The following is a 26,639-nucleotide window of genomic DNA, read 5'->3' as shown; positions in this document are numbered from 1 at the left end:
CTGTATGTGCATTTGTGTCCCCACAGATGAACACATTTCCCTGGGCCTGGAAAGGGAAGATCTCCTCTGAGTAACAGGGGGATTCTGAGGGGGCGATATATATTGCAGTTTTAATCAAATTTGATATTTACCAATTTTGAAGGGATGAATTTGATTTTGTAGTTCAGATTTGTACCAAATGATCAATCATCCGGAGTCTCTGCCTCTATTGACAGAGCTGTGTTTCTGTGACGGCATAGTGACCTCTCTGTAGCCTGTGGGGCAGTGATGGCACAGTGACCTCTCTGTAGCCTGTGGGACAGTGATGGCACAGTAACCTCTCTGTAGACTGTGGGACAGTGATGGCACAGTAACCTGTCTGTAGCCTGTGGGACAGTGATGGCACAGTAACCTCTCTGCAGACTGTGGGACAGTGATGGCACAGTAACCTCTCTGTAGCCCGTGGGACAGTGATGGCACAGTGACCTCTCTGTAGCCTGTGGGATAGTGACGGCACAGTAACCTCTCCGTAGCCTGTGGGACAGTGATGGCACAGTAACCTCTCTGTAGCCTGTGGGACAGTGATGGCACAGTAACCTGTCTGTAGCCTGTGGGACAGTGATGGCACAGTAACCTGTCTGTTGCCTGTGGGACAGTGATGTCACAGTGACCTCTCTGTAGCCTGTGGGACAGTGATGGCACAGTAACCTGTCTGTAGCCTGTGGGACAGTGATGGCACAGTAACCTCCCTGTAGACTGTGGGACAGTGATGGCACAGTAACCTCTCTGTAGCCTGTGGGACAGTGATGGAACAGTAACCTCTCTGTAGCATGTGGGACAGTGATGGCACAGTAACCTCTCTGTAGCCTGTGGGACAGTGATGGAACAGTGACCTCTCTGTAGCCTGGGTTTCTGTGACGGCACAGTGACCTCTCTGAGGCCTGTGTTTCAGTGACGGCACAGTAACCTCTCTGTAGCCTGTGGGACAGTGATGGCACAGTAACCTCTCTGTAGCCTGTGGGACAGTGATGGCACAGTAACCTCTCTGTAGCCTATGGGACAGTGATGGCACAGTAACCTCTCTGTAGACTGTGGGACAGTGATGGCACAGTAACCTCTCTGTAGCCTGTGTTTCTGTGACGGCACAGTGACCTCTCTGTAGCCTATGGGACAGTGATGGCACAGTAACCTCTCTGTAGCCTGTGGGACAGTGATGGCACAGTAACCTCTCTGTAGCCTGTGGGACAGTGATGGAACAGTGACCTCTCTGTAGCCTGGGTTTCTGTGACGGCACAGTGACCTCTCTGAGGCCTGTGTTTCAGTGACGGCACAGTAACCTCTCTGTTGCCTGTGGGACAGTGATGGCACAGTAACCTCTCTGTAGCCTGTGGGACAGTGATGGAACAGTAACCTCTATGTAGCCTGTGGGACAGTGATGGCACAGTGACCTCTCTGTAGCCTGTGTTTCTGTGACGGCACAGTGACCTCTCTGTAGCCTGTGGGATAGTGACGGCACAGTAACCTCTCCGTAGCCTGTGGGACAGTGATGGCACAGTAACCTCTCTGTAGCCTGTGGGACAGTGATGGCACAGTAACCTCTCTGTAGCCTGTGGGACAGTGATGGCACAGTAACCTCTCTGTAGCCTATGGGACAGTGATGGCACAGTGACCTCTCTGTAGCCTGTGGGACAATGATGGCACAGTGACCTCTCTGTAGCCTATGGGACAGTGATGGCACAGTGACCTCTCTGTAGCCTGTGGGACAATGATGGCACAGTGACCTCTCTGTAGCCTGTGGGACAATGATGGCACAGTGACCTCTCTGTAGCCTGTGGGACAGTGATGGCACAGTGACCTCTCTGTAGCCTGTGTTTCTGTGACGGCACAGTGACCTCTCTGTAGCCTGTGGGATAGTGACGGCACAGTAACCTCTCCGTAGCCTGTGGGACAGTGATGGCACAGTAACCTCTCTGTAGCCTGTGGGACAGTGATGGCACAGTAACCTCTCTGTAGCCTGTGGGACAGTGATGGAACAGTGACCTCTCTGTAGCCTGGGTTTCTGTGACGGCACAGTGACCTCTCTGAGGCCTGTGTTTCAGTGACGGCACAGTAACCTCTCTGTAGCCTGTGGGACAGTGATGGCACAGTAACCTCTCTGTAGCCTGTGGGACAGTGATGGCACAGTAACCTCTCTGTAGCCTATGGGACAGTGATGGCACAGTGACCTCTCTGTAGCCTGTGGGACAATGATGGCACAGTGACCTCTCTGTAGCCTGTGGGACAATGATGGCACAGTGACCTCTCTGTAGCCTGTGGGGCAGTGATGGCACAGTGACCTCTCTGTAGCCTGTGGGACAGTGAGTGAGGATGTCTATCTTGATCCATGTCTCCTGCAGAATGATTTGTTTTTGCTCCAGTGTAAAACTCTTCAGTCTAAAAGGTTGATGAGTTTAGGCTCTGAATGTTCCACATGTTAACTGATTTCATGTTGTAAAAAGAAAGAACAGGAAAGTCAGAAATACAGTAACTACCACATTTCTAAGTTGTTCAGAGTGAGATAAACAGGACAGTCAGAAATACAGTAACTACCAAACTTCTAAGTTGTTCAGAGTGAGATAAACAGGACAGTCAGAAATACAGTAACTACCAAACTTCTAAGTTGTTCAGAGTGAGATAAACAGGACAGTCAGAAATACAGTAACTACCAAACTTCTAAGTTGTTCAGAGTGAGATAAACAGGGCAGTCAGAAATACAGTAACTACCAAACTTGTATGTTGTTCAGAGTGAGATAAACAGGGCAGTCAGAAATACAGTAACTACCATTTTTCTAAGTTGTTCAGAGTGAGATAAACAGGGCAGTCAGAAATACAGTAACTACCAAACTTCTAAGTTGTTCAGAGTGAGATAAACTGGATAAACAGCAAACACTCTAGATTTTTCTTCTCCCCATCTTCCTATTCATCGAACTAGTGAACTTTTAGTACAATAGCTTTGTGTCTCTCCCCCCTTCTCTGTGCTTGAAGCCGGTCCAAAGCTCCTGTGGCCAGCAGTAGTTCCACGTCCCTTTAGAAGCAGCATGCCATGAGACTGTGAATAACAGCAGGGTTTCTGCTGTGAACCAGGGATTCTGCTGTGAACCAGGGATTCTGCTGTGAACCAGGGGGCCAATCTGCTGTGAACCAGGGGGCCAATCTGCTGTGAACCAGGGGGCCAATCTGCTGTGAACCAGGGTTTCTGCTGTGAACCAGGGGGCCAATCTGCTGTGAACCAGGGGGCCAATCTGCTGTGAACCAGGGTTTCTGCTGTGAACCAGGGTTTCTGCTGTGAACCAGGGGGCCAATCTGCTGTGAACCAGGGATTCGCTGTGAACCAGGGTTTCTGCTGTGAACCAGGGGGCCAATCTGCTGTGAACCAGGGATTCGCTGTTAACCAGGGTTTCTGCTGTGAACCAGGGTTTCTGCTGTGAACCAGGGTTTCTGCTGTGAACCCGGGTTTCTGCTGTGAACCAGGGGGCCAATCTGCTGTGAACCAGGGATTCGCTGTGAACCAGGGTTTCTGCTGTGAACCAGGGGGCCAATCTGCAGATGGTGGGATGTGTCTGAACTGTGGTAGGATACTGTGATAGGATACTGTGGTAGGATGCTGTGGTATGATACTGTGGTAGTTGTACTGTGGTAGGATACTGTGGTAGGATACTGTGGTAGTTATACTGTGGTAGTTATACTGTGGTAGGATACAGTGGTAGTTATACTGTGGTAGGATACTGTGGTAGGATTCTGTGGTAGTTATACTGTGGTAAGATACTGTGGTAGTTATACTGTGGTAGGATACTGTGGTAGTTATACTGTGGTAGGATACTGTTTTAGGATACTGTGGTAGTTATACTGTGGTAGGATACTGTGGTAGTTATACTGTGGTAGGATACTGTTTTAGGATACTGTGGTAGTTATACTGTGGTAGGATACTGTGGTAGTTACACTGTGGTAGGATACTGTGGTAGTTATACTGTGGTAGGATACTGTTTTAGGATACTGTGGTAGTTATACTGTGGTAGGATACTGTGGTAGGATGCTGTGGTAGGATACTGTGGTAGGATGCTGTGGTAGTTATACTGTGGTAGGATACAGTGGTAGGATACAGTGGTAGTTATACTGTGGTAGGATGCTGTGGTAGGATGCTGTGGTAGGATACTGCGGTAGTTATGCTGTGGTAGGATGCTGTGGTAGTTATACTGTGGTAGTTATACTGTGGTAGGATACTGTGGTAGGATACTGCGGTAGTTATACTGTGGTAGGATGCTGTGGTAGGATACTGCGGTAGTTATACTGTGGTAGGATGCTGTGGTAGTTATACTGTGGTAGGATACTGTGGTAGGATGCTGTGGTAGGATGCTGTGGTAATATAACATTATTGTTTTGGTAAGGAGAACAGCACCTGGATGAAAGCATGCTGCAGCAGCATTGTGGTTGTGGCTGACCAGAGGTGATCTGACATCCTGGCCAGAACAGAGGTCAACCCCAATGCTGAGATGACCCAACATACTGGCCAGAACAGAGGTCAACCCTAATGCTGAGGTGACCCAACATACTGGCCAAAACAGAGATCAACCCTAATGCTGAGGTGACCTGGTATACTGGCCAGAACAGAGGTCAACCCTAATGCTGAGGTGACCTGGTATACTGGCCAGAACAGAGGTCAACCCCAATGCTGAGGTGACCTGGTATACTGGCCAAAACAGAGGTCAACCCTAATGCTGAGGTGACCTGGTATACTGGCCAGAACAGAGGTCAACCCTAATGCTGAGGTGACCTGGTATACTGGCCAGAACAGAGGTCAACCCTAATGCTGAGGTGACCTGGTATACTGGCCAGAACAGAGGTCAACCCTAATGCTGAGGTGACCTGGTATACTGGCCAGAACAGAGGTCAACCCCAATGCTGAGGTGACCTGGTATACTGGCCAGAACAGACGTCAACCCTAATGCTGAGGTGACCTGGTATACTGGTCAGAACAGAGGTCAACCCCAATGCTGAGGGGTGGTGTGAACAACCTGTTCATTACACACAGACAATAATGATACAGCCCCTGAAACAACGGTTAAGACTACGGTCTATTGAGATGACATCATCTTTTGGACATTCATCAGTCCCCAGACAAACCTGGGTGTGACTTCATACAACAAACAGAACTGACCCAAGGAATGGACATTCGAACGACGATCTTAGATCTCAGTCATATAAAGGTTTTAGGAAACTCACACGAGCAGAGGAAGGGGGGAAAAAAAGTATTTTTGTGGTTCCAGATGCTCCTACAGCTAGGATGAATCAGATCAGAGGGCTGGGAGCCTGTTTAAGAACACAGTAGACCTAAACCAGAGACAGAAGGGCTAACCCAGATATGTCACAGGGGGCTATAAAGTTAAAGCATCTGTTTACAACATTTTCTCAACCAAATATGGTAGTGAGAGGAAGTCCAGTGGCAGGAAGTGGGAGAGGATCCTTTGTAGCTCAGTTGGTAGAGCATGGTGCTTGTCACGCCAGAGTAGTGGGTTCGACTCTCCACCACTCATAAGTAAAATGTATACACACATGACTGACTATAAGCCGCTTTGGGTAAAAGGGTCTGCCAAATGGCATATTAAAGAGGCTGAACCTAGGCGAAACTGGGCTGACATTCTGTAAATGTTCTCAAAGATTAAATATCTGATCTCAATTAATGTTTCTGTTCCCAAAACTCAAATCTGTCACAAACTAAGTTTTATAGACATTATGCTTTGCCAAAAATGTACATTGTTTAGGAGAGCAAGGTCGAATTTAGTTTGTGCATGTCCCTAACAAAAATATGCAAATACATGCTACAAAACGCCAACAGGATCTTGCTAGCTCGTGCTTGGCTTTGCCCACCTCCTGCCCATTATGCTTAATTTGCTCTCAAAGTAAACGACACAGATGAACTATCTTGGGTTAGTTATACATATCTTTGACTTACCTGCTTAATGCTCACATGGTTGTGTAGGTGCAGCTTAGGCTTGGTTAAAGCATCTCTTTATCAAGATGGGAAAGAGGAGGAGGAGAGAGAGAAGGAGAAGAGGAGAGAGGAGGAGAGAGAAGGAGAGAAGAGGAGAGAGAATGAGAGAGGAATAAAGAGGAGGGGAGAGGAGGAGAGAGAAGGGGAGAGAAGGAGAGAGGAGGGGAGAGAAGGGGAGAGAAGGAGAGAGGAGGGGAGAGAAGGAGAGAGAAGGAAAGAGGAGGGGACAGGAGGAAAGAGGAGGGGAGAGGAGGAGAGAGAATGAGAGAGGAGGGGAGTGGAGGAGAGAGCAGGGGAGAGGAGGAAAGAGGAGGGGAGAGGAGGGGAGAGGAGGAGAGAGCAGGGGAGAGGAGAGGAGGGGAGAGGAGGAGAGAGCAGGGGAGAGGAGAGGAGGGGAGAGGAGGAAAGAGGAGGGGAGAGGAGGGGAGAGGAGGGGAGAGCAGGGGAGAGCAGGGGAGAGGAGAGGAGGGGCGAGCAGGGGAGAGGAGAGCAGGGGAGAGGAGGGGAGAGGAGAGGAGAGGAGGAGAGAGCAGGGGAGAGCAGGGGAGAGGAGAGGAGAGGCGGGGAGAGAATGAGAGAGGAGGGGAGAGGAGAGGAGGGGAGAGGAGAGGAGAGGAGGGGAGAGGAGAGGAGGGGAGAGGAGAGGAGAGGAGGGGAGAGCCTGTTCATGGACTCAGGAACATCAAAGTGGGCTTTGTTTTACTTCTCTTATTTTTTTCTGCTGGAAACTTAGGAACATTAGACAATGTACTTAGGGAAGGTAACCAGAACTGGGCCCAGGGGTTGGGCTCTATTCAGACCTGGAACCAGGGGTTGGGCTCTATTCAGAGATGGAACCAGAGGTTGGACTCTACTCAGAGCTTGAACCAGGGATTGGGCTCTACTCAGAGCTGGAACCAAGGGTTGGACTCTACTCAGAGCTGGAACCAGGGATTGGGCTCTTCTCAGACCTGAAACCAGGGGTTGGGCTCTACTCAGACCTGGAACCAGGGATTGGGCTCTACTCAGACCTGGAATCAGGGGTTGGGCTCTACTCAGAGCTGGAACCAGGGATTGGGCTCTACTCAGACCTGGAACCAGGGGTTGGGCTCTACTCAGACCTGGAACCAGGGGTTGGGCTCTATTCAGAGCTGGAACCAGGGGTTGGGCTCTACTAAGGAACCAGGGGTTGGACTCCACTCAGAGCTGGAACCAGGGATTGGACTCTACTCAAGAACCAGGGATTGGACTCTACTCAGAGCTGGAACCAGGGATTGGACTCTACTCAGAGCTGGAACCAGGGGTTGGGCTCTACTCAAGAACCAGGGGTTGGACTCTACTCAGAGCTTGAACCAGGGGTTGGACTCAGCTCAGAGCTGGAACCAGGGATTGGACTCTACTCAAGAACCATGTGTTGGGCTCTACTCAGAGCTTGAACCAAGGGGTTGGACTCTACTCAGATCTTGAACCAGGGGTTGGACTCTACTCAGACCTGGAACCAGGGGTTGGGCTCTACCCAGACCTGGAACCAGGGGTTGGGCTCTACTCAGACCTGGAACCAGGGGTTGGGTTCTACTCAGACCTGTAACCAGGGGTTGGGCTCTACTCAGACCTGTAACCAGGGGTTGGGCTCTACTCAGACCTGTAACCAGGGGTTGGGCTCTACTCAGGAACCAGGGGTTGGACTCTACTCAGAGCTTGAACAAGGGGTTGGACTCTACTCAAGAACCAGGGATTGGACTCTACTCAGAGCTGGAACCAGGGATTTGACTCTACTCAGAGCTGGAACCAGGGGTTGGGCTCTTCTCAGAGCTGGAACCAGGGGCTGGACTCTACTCAGAGCTGGAACCAGGGGTTGGGCTCTACTCAGGAACCAGGGGTTGGACTCTACTCAGAGCTTGAACCAGGGGTTGGACTCCACTCAGAGCTGGAACCAGGGATTGGACTCTACTCAAGAACCAGGGGTTGGGCTCTACTCAGAGCTGTAACCAGGGGTTGGACTCTACTCAGACCTGTAACCATAGTGTCACGTAGAGTAGGCCAGAAGGCTAAACTGGATAACCTAACCTCTATCAAAATAAAAAGGTGGCGGAGCCACAAAAGTTCTTCTGTGCAAAGGTGTTTATTTACAAGTGATTCCGGAACAAAAAACAACAGTACTGCCATCAACGTCTACCTTATGGGACAGCTTAAAAACAATGCTGCCCCATCCACAGCTCAATCCAAAAAAATGCCCTCCTTAGAGACTGGAGAGAGGCTCCTTTTGTAGGGCTAGCCCCTCCCCTCAGAACAATTAACCCTAATTAATTAATCAATTAACAATACAAACCTACATTTTCCATGAACTAAACATACTAAAGGATATACATTGCAACACGGTTTTAAACAATATCACAACATAACATTTACAACATTACATCACTACTGACAATATCTTTCAATATGCCCATATGCATTAATGAGCCATTTGGGACAGGGACTATAAAGCCAACCCAATTCCCTTAGCTCGGGTCCTTTTCCAGCATACCCGGAAGCTACAGAGATGGAGAGAGAGGAACAGAACAAACAAACAATGCGCTCATCCACAACATTGATAAGTATAATACTTATTGTATCTCTCAAATATGAACATTGACAAGTGTGAAATGCCTGCACCAAGACAGAAGTTAATTTGTGTGTCGACCCACATTGTTAACTTACGGTATAATGGCGCAGGGAGGAGTGATGAATATGTGTGTGCGTTAAAGAACCAAATGCTGCCCGCGGCCAGTGACGGACTTCTACGTCACATTACCTTCCTCCTCTCCTGAAGCGACCATGTTCAGGAGCCTTGATAGGTAGTCCGCAGTAACGTTCTCTTTTCCTGCCTTGTGACGGACACAGAACCTGAAGGGCTGGAGCTCCAGATACCACCTGGTCACACGAGAATTCCGGTCCTTCATGGTCTGGATCCAGGTCAGTGCTCTGTGGTCCGTGTGCAGGTCAAATTCCCTCCCAAGAAGGTAGTAACGGAGGCTATCTAGGGCCCACTTTATAGCCAGGCACTCCTTTTCGATTGTAGAATACCTGGTTTCCCTGGGCAACAGCTTCCGTCGGTAGCTGTTCTACGTCACACATAGGTTGGGCTCTACTCAGACCTGTAACCAGGGGTTATCTCTACTCAGACCTGGAACAAGGGGTTGGACTCTACTCAGACCTGTAACCAGGGCTTGGGCTCTACTCAGAGCTTGAACCAAGGGGTTGGACTCTACTCAGAGCTTGAAACAGGAGTTGGGCTGTACTCAGAGCTTGAACCAGGGGTTGGACTCTACTCAGACATGTAACCAGGGATTGGGCTCTTCTCAGACCTGAAACCAGGGGTTGGGCTCTACTCAGACCTGGAACCAGGGATTGGGCTCTACTCAGACCTGGAACCAGGGGTTGGGCTCTACTCAGACCTGGAACCAGGGATTGGGCTCTACTCAGACCTGGAACCAGGGGTTGGGCTCTACTCAGACCTGGAACCAGGGGTTGGGCTCTCTTCAGAGCTGGAACCAGGGGTTGGGCTCTCTTCAGAGCTGGAACCAGGGGTTGGGCTCTACTCAGGAACCAGGGGTTGGACTCCACTCAGAGCTGGAACCAGGGATTGAACTCTACTCAAGAACCAGGGATTGGACTCTACTCAGAGCTGGAACCAGGGGTTGGGCTCTACTCAAGAACCAGGGGTTGGACTCTACTCAGAGCTTGAACCAGGGGTGGGACTCCACTCAGAGCTGGAACCAGGGATTGGACTCTACTCAGAGCTTGAACCAAGGGGTTGGACTCTACTCAGAGCTTGAACCAGGGGTTGGACTCTACTCAGACCTGGAACCAGGGGTTGGACTCTACTCAGACCTGGAACCAGGGGTTGGGCTCTACGCAGACCTGGAACCAGGGGTTGGGTTGTACTCAGACCTCTAACCAGGGTTTGGGCTCTACTCAGACCTGTAACCAGGGGTTGGGCTCTACTCAGAGCTGGAACCAGGGGCTGGACTCAACTCAGAGCTGGAACCAGTGGTTGGGCTCTACTCAGAGCTGGAACCAGGGGCTGGACTCTACTCAGAGCTGGAACCAGGGGTTGGGCTCTACTCAGGAACCAGGGGTTGGACTCTACTCAGAGCTTGAACCAGGGGTTGGACTCCACTCAGAGCTGGAACCAGGGATTGGACTCTACTCAAGAACCAGGGGTTGGGCTCTACTCAGAGCTGTAACCAGGGGTTGGACTCTACTCAGACCTGTAACAATGGGTTGGGCTCTACTCAGACCTGTAACCAGGGGTTATCTCTACTCAGACCTGGAACAAGGGGTTGGACTCTACTCAGACCTGTAACCAGGGCTTGGGCTCTACTCAGAGCTTGAACCAAGGGGTTGGACTCTACTCAGAGCTTGAACCAGGAGTTGGGCTGTACTCAGAGCTTGAATCAGGGGTTGGACTCTACTCAGACATGTAACCAGGGATTGGGCTCTTCTCAGAGCTTGAACCAAGGGGTTGGACTCTACTCAGAGCTTGAAACAGGAGTTGGGCTGTACTCAGAGCTTGAACCAGGGGTTGGACTCTACTCAGACATGTAACCAGGGATTGGGCTCTTCTCAGACCTGAAACCAGGGGTTGGGCTCTACTCAGACCTGGAACCAGGGATTGGGCTCTACTCAGACCTGGAACCAGGGGTTGGGCTCTACTCAGAGCTGGAACCAGGGATTGGGCTCTACTCAGACCTGGAACCAGGGGTTGGGCTCTACTCAGACCTGGAACCAGGGGTTGGGCTCTCTTCAGAGCTGGAACCAGGGGTTGGGCTCTACTCAGGAACCAGGGGTTGGACTCCACTCAGAGCTGGAACCAGGGATTGAACTCTACTCAAGAACCAGGGATTGGACTCTACTCAGAGCTGGAACCAGGGATTGGACTCTACTCAGAGCTGGAACCAGGGGTTGGGCTCTACTCAAGAACCAGGGGTTGGACTCTACTCAGAGCTTGAACCAGGGGTGGGACTCCACTCAGAGCTGGAACCAGGGATTGGACTCTACTCAAGAACCATGGGTTGGGCTCTACTCAGAGCTTGAACCAAGGGGTTGGACTCTACTCAGAGCTTGAACCAGGGGTTGGACTCTACTCAGACCTGGAACCAGGGGTTGGACTCTACTCAGACCTGGAACCAGGAGTTGGGCTCTACTCAGACCTGGAACCAGGGGTTGGGTTGTACTCAGACCTCTAACCAGGGTTTGGGCTCTACTCAGACCTGTAACCAGGGGTTGGGCTCTACTCAGAGCTGGAACCAGGGGCTGGACTCAAATCAGAGCTGGAACCAGGGGTTGGGCTCTACTCAGAGCTGGAACCAGGGGCTGGACTCTACTCAGAGCTGGAACCAGGGGTTGGGCTCTACTCAGGAACCAGGGGTTGGACTCTACTCAGAGCTTGAACCAGGGGTTGGACTCCACTCAGAGCTGGAACCAGGGATTGGACTCTACTCAAGAACCAGGGGTTGGGCTCTACTCAGAGCTGTAACCAGGGGTTGGACTCTACTCAGACCTGTAACAATGGGTTGGGCTCTACTCAGACCTGTAACCAGGGGTTTTCTCTACTCAGACCTGGAACAAGGGGTTGGACTCTACTCAGACCTGTAACCAGGGCTTGGGCTCTACTCAGAGCTTGAACCAAGGGGTTGGACTCTACTCAGAGCTTGAACCAGGAGTTGGGCTGTACTCAGAGCTTGAACCAGGGGTTGGACTGTACTCAGAGCTTGAACCAGGGGTTGGACTCTACTCAGACATGTAACCAGGGATTGGGCTCTTCTCAGACCTGAAACCAGGGGTTGGGCTCTACTCAGACCTGGAACCAGGGGTTGGGCTCTACTCAGAGCTGGAACCAGGGATTGGGCTCTACTCAGACCTGGAACCAGGGGTTGGGCTCTACTCAGACCTGGAACCAGGGGTTGGGCTCTATTCAGAGCTGGAACCAGGGGTTGGGCTCTACTCAGGAACCAGGGGTTGGACTCCACTCAGAGCTGGAACCAGGGATTGGACTCTACTCAAGAACCAGGGATTGGACTCTACTCAGAGCTGGAACCAGGGATTGGACTCTACTCAGAGCTGGAACCAGGGGTTGGGCTCTACTCAAGAACCAGGGGTTGGACTCTACTCAGAGCTTGAACCAGGGGTGGGACTCCACTCAGAGCTGGAACAAGGGATTGGACTCTACTCAAGAACCATGGGTTGGAATCTACTCAGAGCTTGAACCAAGGGGTTGGACTCTACTCAGGAACCAGGGGTTGGACTCTACTCAGAGCTTGAACCAGGGGTTGGACTCCACTCAGAGCTGGAACCAGGGATTGGACTCTACTCAAGAACCAGGGGTTGGGCTCTACTCAGAGCTGTAACCAGGGGTTGGACTCTACTCAGACCTGTAACAATGGGTTGGGCTCTACTCAGACCTGTAACCAGGGGTTATCTCTACTCAGACCTGGAACAAGGGGTTGGACTCTACTCAGACCTGTAACCAGGGCTTGGGCTCTACTCAGAGCATGAACCAAGGGGTTGGACTCTACTCAGAGCTTGAACCAGGAGTTGGGCTGTACTCAGAGCTTGAACCAGGGGTTGGACTCTACTCAGACCTGAAACCAGGGGTTGGGCTCTACTCAGACCTGGAACCAGGGATTGGGCTCTACTCAGACCTGAAACCAGGGATTGGGCTCTACTCAGACCTGGAACCAGGGGTTGGGCTCTACTCAGACCTGGAACCAGGGGTTGGGCTCTATTCAGAGCTGGAACCAGGGGTTGGGCTCTACTCAGGAACCAGGGGTTGGACTCCACTCAGAGCTGGAACCAGGGATTGGACTCTACTCAAGAACCAGGGATTGGACTCTACTCAGAGCTGGAACCAGGGATTGGACTCTACTCAGAGCTGGAACCAGGGGTTGGGCTCTACTCAAGAACCAGGGGTTGGACTCTACTCAGAGCTTGAACCAGGGGTGGGACTCCACTCAGAGCTGGAACAAGGGATTGGACTCTACTCAAGAACCATGGGTTGGAATCTACTCAGAGCTTGAACCAAGGGGTTGGACTCTACTCAGAGCTTGAACCAGGGGTTGGACTCTACTCAGACCTGGAACCAGGGGTTGGACTCTACTCAGACCTGGAACCAGGGGTTGGGCTCTACTCAGACCTGGAACCAGGGGTTGGGTTCTACTCAGACCTGTAACCAGGGGTTAGGCTCTACTCAGACCTGTAACCAGGGGTTGGGCTCTACTCAGAGCTGGAACCAGGGGCTGGACTCAACTCAGAGCTGGAACCAGGGGTTGGGCTCTACTCAGGAACCAGGGGTTGGACTCTACTCAGAGCTTGAACCAGGGGTTGGACTCCACTCAGAGCTGGAACCAGGGATTGGACTCTACTCAAGAACCAGGGATTGGACTCTACTCAAGAACCAGGGATTGGACTCTACTCAGAGCTGGAACCAGGGATTTGACTCTACTCAGAGCTTGAACCAGGAGTTGGGCTGTACTCAGAGCTTGAACCAGGGGTTGGACTCTACTCAGACATGTAACCAGGGATTGGGCTCTTCTCAGAGCTTGAACCAAGGGGTTGGACTCTACTCAGAGCTTGAAACAGGAGTTGGGCTGTACTCAGAGCTTGAACCAGGGGTTGGACTCTACTCAGACATGTAACCAGGGATTGGGCTCTTCTCAGACCTGAAACCAGGGGTTGGGCTCTACTCAGACCTGGAACCAGGGATTGGGCTCTACTCAGACCTGGAACCAGGGGTTGGGCTCTACTCAGAGCTGGAACCAGGGATTGGGCTCTACTCAGACCTGGAACCAGGGGTTGGGCTCTACTCAGACCTGGAACCAGGGGTTGGGCTCTCTTCAGAGCTGGAACCAGGGGTTGGGCTCTACTCAGGAACCAGGGGTTGGACTCCACTCAGAGCTGGAACCAGGGATTGAACTCTACTCAAGAACCAGGGATTGGACTCTACTCAGAGCTGGAACCAGGGATTGGACTCTACTCAGAGCTGGAACCAGGGGTTGGGCTCTACTCAAGAACCAGGGGTTGGACTCTACACAGAGCTTGAACCAGGGGTGGGACTCCACTCAGAGCTGGAACCAGGGATTGGACTCTACTCAAGAACCATGGGTTGGGCTCTACTCAGAGCTTGAACCAAGGGGTTGGACTCTACTCAAAGCTTGAACCAGGGGTTGGACTCTACTCAGACCTGGAACCAGGGGTTGGACTCTACTCAGACCTGGAACCAGGGGTTGGGCTCTACTCAGACCTGGAACCAGGGGTTGGGTTGTACTCAGACCTCTAACCAGGGTTTGGGCTCTACTCAGACCTGTAACCAGGGGTTGGGCTCTACTCAGAGCTGGAACCAGGGGCTGGACTCAACTCAGAGCTGGAACCAGGGTGTGGGCTCTATTCAGAGCTGGAACCAGGGGCTGGACTCTACTCAGAGCTGGAACCAGGGGTTGGGCTCTACTCAGGAACCAGGGGTTGGACTCTACTCAGAGCTTGAACCAGGGGTTGGACTCCACTCAGAGCTGGAACCAGGGATTGGACTCTACTCAAGAACCAGGGGTTGGGCTCTACTCAGAGCTGTAACCAGGGGTTGGACTCTACTCAGACCTGTAACAATGGGTTGGGCTCTACTCAGACCTGTAACCAGGGGTTATCTCTACTCAGACCTTGAACAAGGGGTTGGACTCTACTCAGACCTGTAACCAGGGCTTGGGCTCTACTCAGAGCTTGAACCAAGGGGTTGGACTCTACTCAGAGCTTGAACCAGGAGTTGGGCTGTACTCAGAGCTTGAACCAGGGGTTGGACTGTACTCAGAGCTTGAACCAGGGGTTGGACTCTACTCAGACATGTAACCAGGGATTGGGCTCTTCTCAGACCTGAAACCATGGGTTGGGCTCTACTCAGACCTGGAACCAGGGATTGGGCTCTACTCAGACCTGGAACCAGGGGTTGGGCTCTACTCAGAGCTGGAACCAGGGATTGGGCTCTACTCAGACCTGGAACCAGGGGTTGGGCTCTATTCAGAGCTGGAACCAGGGGTTGGGCTCTACTCAGGAACCAGGGGTTGGACTCCACTCAGAGCTGGAACCAGGGATTGGACTCTACTCAAGAACCAGGGATTGGACTCTACTCAGAGCTGGAACCAGGGATTGGACTCTACTCAGAGCTGGAACCAGGGGTTGGGCTCTACTCAAGAACCAAGGGTTGGACTCTACTCAGAGCTTGAACCAGGGGTGGGACTCCACTCAGAGCTGGAACAAGGGATTGGACTCTACTCAAGAACCATGGGTTGGAATCTACTCAGAGCTTGAACCAAGGGGTTGGACTCTACTCAGGAACCAGGGGTTGGACTCTACTCAGAGCTTGAACCAGGGGTTGGACTCCACTCAGAGCTGGAACCAGGGATTGGACTCTACTCAAGAACCAGGGGTTGGGCTCTACTCAGAGCTTGAACCAAGGGATTGGACTCTACTCAGAGCTGGAACCAGGGGTTGGGCTCTACTCAAGAACCAGGGGTTGGACTCTACTCAGAGCTTGAACCAGGGGTGGGACTCCACTCAGAGCTGGAACCAGGGATTGGACTCTACTCAAGAACCATGGGTTGGGCTCTACTCAGAGCTTGAACCAAGGGGTTGGACTCTACTCAGAGCTTGAACCAGGGGTTGGACTCTACTCAGACCTGGAACCAGGGGTTGGACTCTACTCAGACCTGGAACCAGGGGTTGGGCTCTACTCAGACCTGGAACCAGGGGTTGGGTTGTACTCAGACCTCTAACCAGGGTTTGGGCTCTACTCAGACCTGTAACCAGGGGTTGGGCTCTACTCAGAGCTGGAACCAGGGGCTGGACTCAACTCAGAGCTGGAACCAGGGGTTGGGCTCTACTCAGAGCTGGAACCAGGGGCTGGACTCTACTCAGAGCTGGAACCAGGGGTTGGGCTCTACTCAGGAACCAGGGGTTGGACTCTACTCAGAGCTTGAACCAGGGGTTGGACTCCACTCAGAGCTGGAACCAGGGATTGGACTCTACTCAAGAACCAGGGGTTGGGCTCTACTCAGAGCTGTAACCAGGGGTTGGACTCTACTCAGACCTGTAACAATGGGTTGGGCTCTACTCAGACCTGTAACCAGGGGTTATCTCTACTCAGACCTGGAACAAGGGGTTGGACTCTACTCAGACCTGTAACCAGGGCTTGGGGTCTACTCAGAGCTTGAACCAAGGGGTTGGACTCTACTCAGAGCTTGAACCAGGAGTTGGGCTGTACTCAGAGCTTGAACCAGGGGTTGGACTGTACTCAGAGCTTGAACCAGGGGTTGGACTCTACTCAGACATGTAACCAGGGATTGGGCTCTTCTCAGACCTGAAACCAGGGGTTGGGCTCTACTCAGACCTGGAACCAGGGATTGGGCTCTACTCAGACCTGGAACCAGGGGTTGGGCTCTACTCAGAGCTGGAACCAGGGATTGGGCTCTACTCAGACCTGGAACCAGGGGTTGGGCTCTACTCAGACCTGGAACCAGGGGTTGGGCTCTATTCAGAGCTGGAACCAGGGGTTGGGCTCTACTCAGGAACCAGGGGTTGGACTCCACTCAGAGCTGGAACCAGGGATTGGACTCTACTCAAGAACCAGGGATTGGACTCTACTCAGAGCTGGAACCAGGGATTGGACTCTACTCAGAGCTGGAACCAGGGGTTGGGCTCTACTCAAGAACCAGGGGTTGGACTCTACTCAGAGCTTGAACCAGGGGTGGGACTCCACTCAGAGCTGGAACAAGGGATTGGACTCTACTCAAGAACCATGGGTTGGAATCTACTCAGAGCTTGAACCAAGGGGTTGGACTCTACTCAGGAACCAGGGGTTGGACTCTACTCAGAGCTTGAACCAGGGGTTGGACTCCACTCAGAGCTGGAACCAGGGATTGGACTCTACTCAAGAACCAGGGGTTGGGCTCTACTCAGAGCTTGAACCAAGGGGTTGGACTCTACTCAGAGCTTGAACCAGGGGTTGGACTCTACTCAGACCTGGAACCAGGGGTTGGACTCTACTCAGACCTGGAACCAGGGGTTGGGCTCTACTCAGACCTGGAACCAGGGGTTGGGTTCTACTCAGACCTGTAACCAGGGGTTGGGCTCTACTCAGACCTGTAACCAGGGGTTGGGCTCTACTCAGAGCTGGAACCAGGGGCTGGACTCAACTCAGAGCTGGAACCAGGGGTTGGGCTCTACTCAGGAACCAGGGGTTGGACTCTACTCAGAGCTTGAACCAGGGGTTGGACTCCACTCAGAGCTGGAACCAGGGATTGGACTCTACTCAAGAACCAGGGATTGGACTCTACTCAAGAACCAGGGATTGGACTCTACTCAGAGCTGGAACCAGGGATTTGACTCTACTCAGAGCTGGAACCAGGGTTGCCCAACCCCTGGTTCCAGCTCTGAGTAGACCCCAACCCCTGGTTCCAGCTCTGAGTAGAGCCCAATCCCTAGTTCCAGGTCTGAGCAGAGTCCAACCCCTGGTTCAAACTCTGAGTAGAGTCCAGCCCCTGGTTCCTGAGTAGAGCCCAACCCCTCGTTCCAGCTCTGAGTAGAGTCCAGCCCCTGGTTCCAGCTCTGAGTAGAGCCCAACCCCTGGTTACAGGTCTGAGTAGAGCCCAACCCCTGGTTACAGGTCTGAGTAGAACCCAACCCCTGGTTCCAGGTCTGAGTAGAGCCCAACCCCTGGTTCCAGGTCTGAGTAGAGCCCAACCCCTGGTTCCAGGTCTTAGAAGAGCCCAACCCCTTGTTCAAGCTCTGAGTAGAGTCCAACCCCTGGTTCCTGAGTAGAGCCCAATCCCTGGTTCCAGCTCTGAGTAGAGTCCAACCCCTGGTTCCTGAGTAGAGCCCAACTCCTGGTTCAAGCTCTGAGTAGAGTCCAACCCCTTGGTTCAAGCTCTGAGTAGAGCCCAATCCCTGGTTCAAGCTCTGAGTAGAGTCCAACCACTGGTTCCAGCTCTGAGTAGAGCCCAATCCCTGGTTCCAGCTCTGAGTAGAGCCCAATCCCTGGTTCCAGCTCTGAGTAGAGTCCAACCCCTGGTTCCAGCTCTGAGTAGAGCCCAACCCCTGGTTCCAGCTCTGAGTAGAGCCCAACCCCTGGTTCCAGCTCTGAGTAGAGCCCAATCCCTAGTTCCAGGTCTGAGTAGAGTCCAATCCCTGGTTCTTGAGTAGAGTCCAATCCCTGGTTCCAGCTCTGAGTGGAGTCCAACCCCTGGTTCAAACTCTGATTATAGTCCAACCCCTGGTTCCTGAGTAGAGCCCAACCCCTGGTTCCAGCTCTGAGTAGAGTCCAGCCCCTGGTTCCAGCACTGAGTAGAGCCCAACCCCTGGTTACAGGTCTGAGTAGAGCCCAACCCCTTGGTTCAAGCTCTGAGTAGACCCCAACCCCTGGTTCCAGCTCTGAGTAGAGCCCAATCCCTAGTTCCAGGTCTGAGCAGAGTCCAACCCCTGGTTCAAACTCTGAGTAGAGTCCAGCCCCTGGTTCCTGAGTAGAGCCCAACCCCTCGTTCCAGCTCTGAGTAGAGTCCAGCCCCTGGTTCCAGCTCTGAGTAGAGCCCAACCCCTGGTTACAGGTCTGAGTAGAGCCCAACCCCTGGTTACAGGTCTGAGTAGAACCCAACCCCTGGTTCCAGGTCTGAGTAGAGCCCAACCCCTGGTTCCAGGTCTGAGTAGAGCCCAACCCCTGGTTCCAGGTCTTAGAAGAGCCCAACCCCTTGTTCAAGCTCTGAGTAGAGTCCAACCCCTGGTTCCTGAGTAGAGCCCAATCCCTGGTTCCAGCTCTGAGTGGAGTCCAACCCCTGGTTCAAGCTCTGAGTAGAGTCCAACCCCTGGTTCCTGAGTAGAGCCCAACTCCTGGTTCAAGCTTTGAGTAGAGTCCAACCCCTTGGTTCAAGCTCTGAGTAGAGCCCAATCCCTGGTTCAAGCTCTGAGTAGAGTCCAACCACTGGTTCCAGCTCTGAGTAGAGCCCAATCCCTGGTTCCAGCTCTGAGTAGAGCCCAATCCCTGGTTCCAGCTCTGAGTAGAGTCCAACCCCTGGTTCCAGCTCTGAGTAGAGCCCAACCCCTGGTTCCAGCTCTGAGTAGAGCCCAACCCCTGGTTCCAGCTCTGAGTAGAGCCCAATCCCTAGTTCCAGGTCTGAGTAGAGTCCAATCCCTGGTTCTTGAGTAGAGTCCAATCCCTGGTTCCAGCTCTGAGTGGAGTCCAACCCCTGGTTCAAACTCTGATTATAGTCCAACCCCTGGTTCCTGAGTAGAGCCCAACCCCTGGTTCCAGCTCTGACTAGAGTCCAGCCCCTGGTTCCAGCACTGAGTAGAGCCCAACCCCTTGGTTCAAGCTCTGAGTAGAGCCCAACCCCTTGGTTCAAGCTCTGAGTAGAGCCCAAGCCCTGGTTCCAGGTCAGAGTAGAGCCCAACCCCTGGTTCCAGCTCTGATTAGAGCCCAACCCTTGGATCCAGCTCTGAGTCGAGCCCACTCCCTGGTTCAAGCTCTGAGTAGAGTCCAACCACTGGTTCCAGCTCTGAGTAGAGCCCAATCCCTGGTTCCAGCTCTGAGTAGAGCCCAATCCCTGGTTCAAGCTCTGAGTAGAGTCCAACCCCTGGTTCCAGCTCTGAGTAGAGCCCAACCCCTGGTTCCAGCTCTGAGTAGACCCCAACCCCTGGTTCCAGCTCTGAGTAGAGCCCAATCCCTAGTTCCAGGTCTGAGCAGAGTCCAACCCCTGGTTCAAACTCTGAGTAGAGTCCAGCCCCTGGTTCCTGAGTAGAGCCCAACCCCTCGTTCCAGCTCTGAGTAGAGTCCAGCCCCTGGTTCCAGCTCTGAGTAGAGCCCAACCCCTGGTTACAGGTCTGAGTAGAGCCCAACCCCTGGTTACAGGTCTGAGTAGAGCCCAACCCCTGGTTACAGGTCTGAGTAGAACCCAACCCCTGGTTCCAGGTCTGAGTAGAGCCCAACCCCTGGTTCCAGGTCTGAGTAGAGCCCAACCCCTGGTTCCAGGTCTTAGAAGAGCCCAACCCCTTGTTCAAGCTCTGAGTAGAGTCCAACCCCTGGTTCCTGAGTAGAGCCCAATCTCTGGTTCCAGCTCTGAGTGGAGTCCAACCCCTGGTTCAAGCTCTGAGTAGAGTCCAACCCCTGGTTCCTGAGTAGAGCCCAACTCCTGGTTCAAGCTCTGAGTAGAGTCCAACCCCTTGGTTCAAGCTCTGAGTAGAGCCCAATCCCTGGTTCAAGCTCTGAGTAGAGTCCAACCACTGGTTCCAGCTCTGAGTAGAGCCCAATCCCTGGTTCCAGCTCTGAGTAGAGCCCAATCCCTGGTTCAAGCTCTGAGTAGAGTCCAACCCCTGGTTCCAGCTCTGAGTAGAGCCCAACCCCTGGTTCCAGCTCTGAGTAGAGCCCAACCCCTGGTTCCAGCTCTGAGTAGAGCCCAATCCCTAGTTCCAGGTCTGAGTAGAGTCCAATCCCTGGTTCTTGAGTAGAGTCCAATCCCTGGTTCCAGCTCTGAGTGGAGTCCAACCCCTGGTTCAAACTCTGATTATAGTCCAACCCCTGGTTCCTGAGTAGAGCCCAACCCCTGGTTCCAGCTCTGAGTAGAGTCCAGCCCCTGGTTCCAGCACTGAGTAGAGCCCAACCCCTGGTTACAGGTCTGAGTAGAGCCCAACCCCTGGTTACAGGTCTGAGTAGAACCCAACCCCTGGTTCCAGGTCTGAGTAGAGCCCAACCCCTGGTTCCAGGTCTGAGTAGAGCCCAACCCCTGGTTCCAGGTCTGAGAAGAGCCCAACCCCTGGTTCAACCTCTGAGTAGAGTCCAACCCCTGGTTCCTGAGTAGAGCCCAATCCCTGGTTCCATCTCTGAGTGGAGTCCAACCCCTGGTTCAAGCTCTGAGTAGAGTCCAACCCCTGGTTCCTGAGTAGAGCCCAACTCCTGGTTCAAGCTCTGAGTAGAGTCCAACCCCTTGGTTCAAGCTCTGAGTAGAGCCCAAGCCCTGGTTCCAGGTCAGAGTAGAGCCCAACCCCTGGTTCCAGCTCTGATTAGAGCCCAACCCTTGGTTCCAGCTCTGAGTCGAGCCCACTCCCTGGTTCAAGCTCTGAGTAGAGTCCAACCACTGGTTCCAGCTCTGAGTAGAGCCCAATCCCTGGTTCCAGCTCTGAGTAGAGCCAAATCCCTGGTTCAAGCTCTGAGTAGAGTCCAACCCCTGGTTCCAGCTCTGAGTAGAGCCCAACCCCTGGTTCCAGCTCTGAGTAGACCCCAACCCCTGGTTCCAGCTCTGAGTAGAGCCCAATCCCTAGTTCCAGGTCTGAGCAGAGTCCAACCCCTGGTTCAAACTCTGAGTAGAGTCCAACCCCTGGTTCCTGAGTAGAGCCCAACCCCTGGTTCCAGCTCTGAGTAGAGTCCAGCCCCTGGTTCCAGCTCTGAGTAGAGCCCAACCCCTGGTTACAGGTCTGAGTAGAGCCCAACCCCTGGTTACAGGTCTGAGTAGAACCCAACCCCTGGTTCCAGGTCTGAGTAGAGCCCAACCCCTGGTTCCAGGTTTGAGTAGAGCCCAACCCCTGGTTCCAGGTCTTAGAAGAGCCCAACCCCTTGTTCAAGCTCTGAGTAGAGTCCAACCCCTGGTTCCTGAGTAGAGCCCAACTCCTGGTTGAAGCTCTGAGTAGAGTCCAACCCCTTGGTTCAAGCTCTGAGTAGAGCCCAAGCCCTGGTTCCAGGTCTGAGTAGAGCCCAATCCCTGGTTCCAGCTCTGAGTGGAGTCCAACCCTTGGTTCAAACTCTGAGTATAGTCCAACCCCTGGTTCCTGAGTAGAGCCCAACCCCTGGTTCCAGCTCTGAGTAGAGTCCAACCACTTGTTCCAGCTCTGAGTAGAGCCCAATCCCTGGTTCCAGCTCTGAGTAGAGCCCAATCCCTGGTTCAAGCTCTGAGTAGAGTCCAACCCCTGGTTCCAGCTCTGAGTAGAGCCCAACCCCTGGTTCCAGCTCTGAGTAGAGCCCAACCCCTGGTTCCAGCTCTGAGTAGAGCCCAACCCCTGGTTCCAGCTCTGAGTAGAGCCCAATCCCTAGTTCCAGGTCTGAGTAGAGTCCAATCCCTGGTTCTTGAGTAGAGTCCAATCCCTGGTTCCAGCTCTGAGTGGAGTCCAACCCCTGGTTCAAACTCTGATTATAGTCCAACCCCTGGTTCCTGAGTAGAGCCCAACCCCTGGTTCCAGCTCTGAGTAGAGTCCAGCCCCTGGTTCCAGCACTGAGTAGAGCCCAACCCCTGGTTACAGGTCTGAGTAGAGCCCAACCCCTGGTTCCAGGTCTGAGTAGAGCCCAACCCCTGGTTCCAGGTCTGAGAAGAGCCCAACCCCTGGTTCAACCTCTGAGTAGAGTCCAACCCCTGGTTCCTGAGTAGAGCCCAATCCCTGGTTCCATCTCTGAGTGGAGTCCAACCCCTGGTTCAAGCTCTGAGTAGAGTCCAACCCCTGGTTCCTGAGTAGAGCCCAACTCCTGGTTCAAGCTCTGAGTAGAGTCCAACCCCTTGGTTCAAGCTCTGAGTAGAGCCCAAGCCCTGGTTCCAGGTCAGAGTAGAGCCCAACCCCTGGTTCCAGCTCTGATTAGAGCCCAACCCTTGGTTCCAGCTCTGAGTCGAGCCCACTCCCTGGTTCAAGCTCTGAGTAGAGTCCAACCACTGGTTCCAGCTCTGAGTAGAGCCCAATCCCTGGTTCCAGCTCTGAGTAGAGCCCAATCCCTGGTTCAAGCTCTGAGTAGAGTCCAACCCCTGGTTCCAGCTCTGAGTAGAGCCCAACCCCTGGTTCCAGCTCTGAGTAGACCCCAACCCCTGGTTCCAGCTCTGAGTAGAGCCCAATCCCTAGTTCCAGGTCTGAGCAGAGTCCAACCCCTGGTTCAAACTCTGAGTAGAGTCCAACCCCTGGTTCCTGAGTAGAGCCCAACCCCTGGTTCCAGCTCTGAGTAGAGTCCAGCCCCTGGTTCCAGCTCTGAGTAGAGCCCAACCCCTGGTTACAGGTCTGAGTAGAGCCCAACCCCTGGTTACAGGTCTGAGTAGAACCCAACCCCTGGTTCCAGGTCTGACTAGAGCCCAACCCCTGGTTCCAGGTTTGAGTAGAGCCCAACCCCTGGTTCCAGGTCTTAGAAGAGCCCAACCCCTTGTTCAAGCTCTGAGTAGAGTCCAACCCCTGGTTCCTGAGTAGAGCCCAACTCCTGGTTCAAGCTCTGAGTAGAGTCCAACCCCTTGGTTCAAGCTCTGAGTAGAGCCCAAGCCCTGGTTCCAGGTCTGAGTAGAGCCCAATCCCTGGTTCCAGCTCTGAGTGGAGTCCAACCCCTGGTTCAAACTCTGAGTATAGTCCAACCCCTGGTTCCTGAGTAGAGCCCAACCCCTGGTTCCAGCTCTGAGTAGAGTCCAGCCCCTGGTTCCAGCTCTGAGTAGAGCCCAACCCCTGGTTACAGGTCTGAGTAGAGCCCAACCCCTGGTTACAGGTCTGAGTAGAACCCAACCCCTGGTTCCAGGTCTGAGTAGAGCCCAACCCCTGGTTCCAGGTCTGAGTAGAGCCCAACCCCTGGTTCCAGGTCTGAGAAGAGCCCAACCCCTGGTTCAACCTCTGAGTAGAGTCCAACCCCTGGTTCCTGAGTAGAGCCCAATCCCTGGTTCCATCTCTGAGTGGAGTCCAACCCCTGGTTCAAGCTCTGAGTAGAGTCCAACCCCTGGTTCCTGAGTAGAGCCCAACTCCTGGTTCAAGCTCTGAGTAGAGTCCAACCCCTTGGTTCAAGCTCTGAGTAGAGCCCAAGCCCTGGTTCCAGGTCAGAGTAGAGCCCAACCCCTGGTTCCAGCTCTGATTAGAGCCCAACCCTTGGTTCCAGCTCTGAGTCGAGCCCACTCCCTGGTTCAAGCTCTGAGTAGAGTCCAACCACTGGTTCCAGCTCTGAGTAGAGCCCAATCCCTGGTTCCAGCTCTGAGTAGAGCCCAATCCCTGGTTCAAGCTCTGAGTAGAGTCCAACCCCTGGTTCCAGCTCTGAGTAGAGCCCAACCCCTGGTTCCAGCTCTGAGTAGACCCCAACCCCTGGTTCCAGCTCTGAGTAGAGCCCAATCCCTAGTTCCAGGTCTGAGCAGAGTCCAACCCATGGTTCAAACTCTGAGTAGAGTCCAACCCCTGGTTCCTGAGTAGAGCCCAACCCCTGGTTCCAGCTCTGAGTAGAGTCCAGCCCCTGGTTCCAGCTCTGAGTAGAGCCCAACCCCTGGTTACAGGTCTGAGTAGAGCCCAACCCCTGGTTACAGGTCTGAGTAGAACCCAACCCCTGGTTCCAGGTCTGAGTAGAGCCCAACCCCTGGTTCCAGGTCTGAGTAGAGCCCAACCCCTGGTTCCAGGTCTTAGAAGAGCCCAACCCCTTGTTCAAGCTCTGAGTAGAGTCCAACCCCTGGTTCCTGAGTAGAGCCCAACTCCTGGTTCAAGCTCTGAGTAGAGTCCAACCCCTTGGTTCAAGCTCTGAGTAGAGCCCAAGCCCTGGTTCCAGGTCTGAGTAGAGCCCAATCCCTGGTTCCAGCTCTGAGTGGAGTCCAACCCCTGGTTCAAACTCTGAGTATAGTCCAACCCCTGGTTCCTGAGTAGAGCCCAACCCCTGGTTCCAGCTCTGAGTAGAGTCCAGCCCCTGGTTCCAGCTCTGAGTAGAGCCCAACCCCTGGTTACAGGTCTGAGTAGAGCCCAACCCCTGGTTACAGGTCTGAGTAGAACCCAACCCCTGGTTCCAGGTCTGAGTAGAGCCCAACCCCTGGTTCCAGGTCTGAGTAGAGCCCAACCCCTGGTTCCAGGTCTGAGAAGAGCCCAACCCCTGGTTCAACCTCTGAGTAGAGTCCAACCCCTGGTTCCTGAGTAGAGCCCAATCCCTGGTTCCATCTCTGAGTGGAGTCCAACCCCTGGTTCAAGCTCTGAGTAGAGTCCAACCCCTGGTTCCTGAGTAGAGCCCAACTCCTGGTTCAAGCTCTGAGTAGAGTCCAACCCCTTGGTTCAAGCTCTGAGTAGAGCCCAAGCCCTGGTTCCAGGTCAGAGTAGAGCCCAACCCCTGGTTCCAGCTCTGATTAGAGCCCAACCCTTGGTTCCAGCTCTGAGTCGAGCCCACTCCCTGGTTCAAGCTCTGAGTAGAGTCCAACCACTGGTTCCAGCTCTGAGTAGAGCCCAATCCCTGGTTCCAGCTCTGAGTAGAGCCCAATCCCTGGTTCAAGCTCTGAGTAGAGTCCAACCCCTGGTTCCAGCTCTGAGTAGAGCCCAACCCCTGGTTCCAGCTCTGAGTAGACCCCAACCCCTGGATCCAGCTCTGAGTAGAGCCCAATCCCTAGTTCCAGGTCTGAGCAGAGTCCAACCCCTGGTTCAAACTCTGAGTAGAGTCCAACCCCTGGTTCAAACTCTGAGTAGAGTCCAACCCCTGGTTCCTGAGTAGAGCCCAACCCCTGGTTCCAGCTCTGAGTAGAGTCCAGCCCCTGGTTACAGGTCTGAGTAGAGCCCAACCCCTGGTTACAGGTCTGAGTAGAACCCAACCCCTGGTTCCAGGTCTGAGTAGAGCCCAACCCCTGGTTCCAGGTCTGAGTAGAGCCCAACCCCTGGTTCCAGGTCTTAGAAGAGCCCAACCCCTTGTTCAAGCTCTGAGTAGAGTCCAACCCCTGGTTCCTGAGTAGAGCCCAATCCCTGGTTCCAGCTCTGAGTGGAGTCCAACCCCTGGTTCAAGCTCTGAGTAGAGTCCAACCCCTGGTTCCTGAGTAGAGCCCAACCCCTGGTTCCAGCTCTGAGTAGAGTCCATTCCCTGGTTCCAGCTCTAAGTAGAGTCCAATCCCTGGTTCTTGAGTAGAGCCCAATCCCTGGTTCCAGCTCTGAGTGGAGTCCAACCCCTGGTTCCTGAGTAGAGCCCAACCCCTGGTTTCAGGTCTGAGTAGAGCCCAACCCCTGGTTCCAGGTCTGAGTAGAGCCCAACCCCTGGTTCCAGGTCTGAGTAGAGTCCAACCCCTGGTTCCAGGTCTGAGAAGAGCCCAATCCCTGGTTCCAGGTCTGAGTAGAGCTCAACCCATGGTTCCAGGTCTGAGTAGAGCCCAACCCCTGGTTCCAGGTCTGAGAAGAACCTAATCCCTGGTTCCAGCTCTGAGTAGAGCCCAACCCTTGGTTCCAGCTCTGAGTAGAGCCCAATCCCTGGTTCAAGCTCTGAGTAGAGCCCAATCCCTGGTTCCAGCTCTGAGTAGAGCCCAATCCCTGGTTCAATCTCTGAGTAGAGTCCAACCCCTTGTTCCAGCGCTGAGTAGAGCCCAACCCCTGGTTCCAGCTCTGAGTAGAGCCCAATCCCTGGTTCAATCTCTGAGTAGAGTCCAACCCCTGGTTCCAGCTCTGAGTAGAGCCCAACCCCTGGTTCCAGCTCTGAGTAGATCCCAACCCCTGGTTCCAGCTCTGAGTAGAGCCCAATCCCTGGTTCCAGGTCTGAGTAGAGCCCAACCCATGGTTCCAGGTCTGAGTAGAGCCCAATACCTGGTTCCAGGTCTGAGTAGAGCCCAACCCATGGTTCCAGGTCTGAGTAGAGCCCAATACCTGGTTCCAGGTCTGAGTAGAGCCCAACCCATGGTTCCAGGTCTGAGAAGAGCCCAAT

The sequence above is a fragment of the Oncorhynchus mykiss genome, chromosome 11 (genome assembly GCF_013265735.2).
Source record: "Oncorhynchus mykiss isolate Arlee chromosome 11, USDA_OmykA_1.1, whole genome shotgun sequence".
NCBI lineage: Eukaryota > Metazoa > Chordata > Actinopteri > Salmoniformes > Salmonidae > Oncorhynchus > Oncorhynchus mykiss.
This window is presented reverse-complemented; position numbering follows the sequence as displayed.